Source organism: Helianthus annuus, chromosome 5 (assembly GCF_002127325.2).
Source record: "Helianthus annuus cultivar XRQ/B chromosome 5, HanXRQr2.0-SUNRISE, whole genome shotgun sequence".
NCBI lineage: Eukaryota > Viridiplantae > Streptophyta > Magnoliopsida > Asterales > Asteraceae > Helianthus > Helianthus annuus.
In genome coordinates this window covers 7,542,739-7,547,737 of record NC_035437.2, presented here as the reverse complement: position 1 = coordinate 7,547,737, position 4,999 = coordinate 7,542,739, and the positions used below count along the sequence as shown (strand labels likewise).

The window sequence follows — 4,999 nt, the reverse complement described above, 5'->3', positions numbered from 1 at the left end:
CTGGTAGATGTATCTTTTGTCAACACTTAACATTGATAAGAACAAAAAAAATCTAAAGAAACATGAATAAAATTACGAGTCGACTTAGATCAGAAGGTCGCTGCTTCGATTTTAGTTGTTTGAAATCGAATAAAATTGAGGGTCGACTTAGATCAGAATATCTTTTCAATTGGCTAACTTTTCAGTTTTATGTTTGAATGTAGCCCACCCCAAGAGAAAGCGTGGACGGGCGAGAAATGTAAAATTATTTTTTAAAATGTGAACAAAACCAGAGTGAGGTATTACCCATTTACTTTTCTGATGAGGCACGTCAGTATAAGTTCACTGGACCGTATTCCTCGGATTTTATAAGACTTATCTCGAACACTATTGCAAGTGTAGTTCCTATGCATTTTAAAGATTGGCAGAGTGTTCCACCTCAGTACAAAAAAGTCGTGTATCCCTCACTTTTCGTAAGGGCTCATGCGTAATGTTTTATTCATGTTTCAGTTTTGTAACTTACATATTTTCTAATTATTTGTTTTTAAAATGGCATGGGCATATGCTCTGCACATTTTTGCAACCTTTTTGATACTGATCTGCAATTTTGCAATTGTGGAGAACAAATCACAAGTGTTACAATCAATGATCAAACACTAAGCTAATACAACTTAAACAACTGCAAATTAAAGTACACCTTTTAAGATTGTACACTTACAGAAAATTAAGAGAAAAAGATTTTAATAGGGAAGAATATGAAGTTTATTTGATAACCAACTTTGATGTATGTACTATTTTTTATATATATATACGCATAACTCTTTCTATACATTTGCAAAGTTTATTTAAATTTAACTAACTGTGTATTCAATAAAACTTACAACAACAAATATTATCAACAGAGCCTTAATAAAAACAATTCTACAGAGTACTTGTCAGTTATTATGAACATTTAGCATGCAACCTTAGAGACAAACATAAATAGCGAAATCATGCCATGTAAAAGAGCCTCAAATTCAGCATGAATTTGCACCAGAAAAGTTAATCTCCATAGCCAAAAAGCATATGTTGAAGCGGATTTCAAAGTCCAACTTTAATTTCATCGATTTGGAATGTAAGAACAGACATTTGAGAAATTGGGGGTGCAAAACCACCCTCTAGAGAACATGTACACGCTGACACGCACATTCCGACTCACACAACCACCGACGGATGGTCATCTCCTTCCCTTTTATTGGTTGCTTTCTTCTCTAAACCTTTAAAATACCACACAAGATGCATAATCTATCACAACATGTGGGGATGTGGTTTTGATGTTCAAAGTGATCATAACAGAATTTCATAATAGGATAATCCAACAACCATGATTCAGCTTTATCAAACACGCTTTCTGTTCAAAGTCATTAAAAAGGATGACAATGGAAATCTTTTGTCATACGGAACACTTAAAATCAATCATTTTCCATTCAATACCAAGTCAAGCTATCTCTATTCTCTAGATAATCCAAACTTACTTATTCCCCCATTCATTCAGTTCTATAAAACAAACCCTAGTTATCAAGTGTTGTTCAAAGCATCCATGAGATAAATATGATATCTACTTAGCAAAGCTATAACAACACATCAAAAAAGCAAAAGAACATAATATAGAAAAACAAAAGAAACAACCATCACTGAAGCCTTAGATCAGCCTTGTATTTTAGTAAAAGTTTTAAAGCATCTACTTGTCCATGACCAGCAGCCCAAATCAGCAGTGTGCCAGACTCCCCTTGTAAATTAACATCAATAGCATCTCAAATCAATAACTCCATCAAATCAATATGCCATGCAAACAAATATTACCATAAACTCATTCCAAACTTCCCCATAAACAAAAGGGTTATTGGATTTTAATAATCCAAATTTTCACCTGTTGGCCGATAATAATCCCAACTTTAAAAATTCCCTCCAACGATCCCAACTTGTAAGAATTTGGCCCCCGTTGATCCTTTATAACACATAAGAATTTGACCTCCTTAATAGATTCAAGTGCACCTGCAGCCTCCTTAACTGAATTAAGTGCACCTAGAGTTTGAAAAGGATCGATGAGAGCCAAATTCTTACAAGTTGGATCGTTGGAGGGAATTTTTAAAGGTGGGATTATTATCTGCCAACAGGTGAAACTTTGGATTATTTTAAAATCCAATAACCCTAAACAAAAAATATCACTGGTTTCTTTAAACATGCTCATCTTATAATATAACACTCGAGTCTAGTCCATTAGTAAAGGTAACATGATATAAGCTAAAACAACTCACCTATTCCAGGCAACATGATGCAAAGCCATAGCCCCTAACTCACTCGATAGTGAAGTATCAACCCCATTTCAATGAGGTATTTAGCAATAGCCTTGCAGCATGAATAAGAGGGGTGTCACCTAAAACAATGTAAATATTATACTTTAGTAGTTGTAAAACTTCACTATATAATCTATATTAAATTATTAATTAATTCAAATTTAACAAACAAATAACTAATTACCATCAACAGACATTTTAACATTATTAATATGGTTTACCAACTTCACTATATAATCTATATTAAATTATTAATTAATTCAAATTTAACAAACAAATAACTAATTACCATCAACAGACATTTTAACATTATTAATATGGTTTACCAACTAATAAACGTTCAAAAAGAGATCAAGGTAGCAACAAAGAAAAAGATCAGACCAACCATTATATTCTGCCTTCAAAAGATTTTCCTGGTGTTATTTCAGTTTGCTCTCCTGTTACAACAAACAGGTAGGGTTTAATTAAAAAGTAATAGATAAGAAATACATAACAACTATACCTCATCCTTTACACAATTTGAATTGACTGAAACCCACATAAATTTATCAAATTAGAAACCTAATTACGTGCAACGAATCGTTGAGAATTGAGACTGATAACACTTTTACCTATTGAAACAAAGGAGGCATGAATTCTTACAGTCAGGTCATAGTAGCCGCCGAAGCTCACCTAAACCACCATCTAAAGCATCCGTGAACAAAAATCAGGCATGCTCTAGGTATCTCGCGGCAAGGAAAGGTGAAGAAGGGAGACTAAGCAAAGGAGAAACGGTGTTCGATTGCGCCATCAGTTGTTTTCTCCTTTTTCAGCACCACTAATGATGTCCTCATTGGCTCCCTTGCTATTTCTATGTGTACCTATACAATTCCAACCCTATTTTGACAAACAAAATGGTTATGTTGTTTGAATATATATTTAGGTATTATTACCATTTCTTTAATATTTAGAATAGACTTCAAAAAGAAGAAAGCTAAAAACAACAAAAGGAAGAAACTAAATACAACAAAGCATTGAAAAATATTATACGAAAGTATTCAATACAACACCATAAACAACAAAACAGACGTAGATATGCACATCATATACTCACCATGATTCCATCACTATCACGGGCCCCTATTCTTTCTCCGTCGTTTGCTCACCACCTCCACCCCGTTCTCAACCATCCTCTGGAAATCCAACAAACAATTAGTCATAAATTATGACCTCCAAAAACTTACTTTTCCAAATCAAAAAACAACGGATAGACTTCCAACCGTACCACCATGGAACCCATCTTGCTTGAAAAATAAACCACCACCTGATCACTTGATCTGATATTGTTCTGCATTACTTGGCAGAAAAAAAGATAACAGTGAAACCCAACGTACTAAGAGCATTCATTCCCATATCCTTTAATCTCGACATAAAACATCATCCCAAACAGAAAAACTCAGGACTCAACTGCAAAAATGAAATCAAAGGATTAAAGCGAAGAGGCAAAACAGAATCGAAGGATTAAATCTTACCAAACATATCGCCTTCCTAATCGTCGGTATGTTCAAAACCCTAAACCATAGGTGACCAGAATGCGTTCCCTTGTTTTGACTGTCTCCGATCGCCTAGTTGTTTTGAACGACCATCGTTTGACACCATTGATCGCCTGAAACTTAACCCACATCGTCTCCGTCATCACCTTCGAGTCATGAACCCTAGCCGCCGACTGTCTGAGGTCTCAATTGATGCGCCAACACAATCGGAAAAACTTCCCCGAAGTTCCCTTTTCTATGGTCGGCTCCCTCTTTCTATACCTAGGGCGGCGATATGTGTTGAATTAGATGATGAAGATGAAGTCTGCTTAAATTTTGATGTTCATCTGGAGGTGTGGCCGCCGGTAACCACCTCATGGATTCTCCCTTCCGATGGTGGGTGTGGGGCAGGGTTGAGGGTTTTATATGGTGGGCACAAATGTAACGTGTGGCTAGTTTTGCGGTGATGAGGACACGATGGCAAGATAATCCAATCAAAACACAACACCAGGTCAAACACTATTCATTTAGATTACGGTAATAAACTTAGCAAGATTGATAGAGTTTTGGTCTGTCAAGAGTTCTTTTCTGAGTGGCCGGTGGCATGCCTTCGGGCGTTACCGAGATTTCTATTGGACCACTGCCCTTTAGTTTTGACTTGCTCGGATAAAAACTACGGGGACCCAAGCCGTTTAGATTTTTCAATTCGTGGTTTGAGAGAAAGGATTTCGATGAGGTAGTTCTTAAAGCGATTGCTAATTTTATCGGGGCTGAAGAGCCTGACAAGGCGATTATGCACAAATCGAAGGTGATTAGGGAGGGTATAAAAACGTGGAAAAGAGAGGTTTTAGCCAAGGAAGGGGAATCAAAGTCTATTATTAAGGATGAATTAGAAATCTTGGAAAAGCTATCGGAAGATAGAGAATTATCCGAAGAGGTAGAGTGGGCCAAGATGGAATGTCAAAAAAACCTTAATGAGCTAGAAAGTTATAAAATTAAATACCTAAAACAAAGAGCTAGAGCTAAATGGGATTCAGAAGGTGATGAGAATTATGCGTTCTTTTATGGGTACATCAAAAGTAGACGGGCGTTCAATAATATTCCGGGTCTTATGATCGACGATGTGTGGACCACTAAACCTTCTTTGATCAAAAAAGAAACTTTAGGTTTTTT

The 4,999-nt window shown here is 35.9% G+C and overlaps 1 long non-coding RNA gene across 12 annotated transcripts; it reads right to left on the bottom strand.

The window, feature by feature from the left end:
• Nucleotides 1-824: 824 nt before the first annotated feature.
• Nucleotides 825-4,757, bottom strand: LOC110939836. Of its 12 annotated transcripts, none has more exons than XR_004894094.1 (7): nucleotides 3,827-4,754; nucleotides 3,580-3,761; nucleotides 3,409-3,487; nucleotides 2,701-3,191; nucleotides 2,277-2,395; nucleotides 1,648-1,747; nucleotides 825-1,235 (listed from the first exon to the last, which is right to left on the bottom strand). It is a non-coding gene; the product is annotated as an uncharacterized LOC110939836 (long non-coding RNA). The 12 variants fall into 12 exon arrangements; XR_004894101.1 differs by lacking the exon at nucleotides 825-1,235 and having other exon boundaries at nucleotides 1,425-1,747; nucleotides 2,697-2,752; nucleotides 2,927-3,191; nucleotides 3,827-4,752; XR_004894095.1 differs by lacking the exon at nucleotides 825-1,235 and having other exon boundaries at nucleotides 1,425-1,747; nucleotides 2,701-2,752; nucleotides 2,927-3,191; nucleotides 3,827-4,747.
• Between the last annotated feature and the right edge of the window lie 242 nt (nucleotides 4,758-4,999).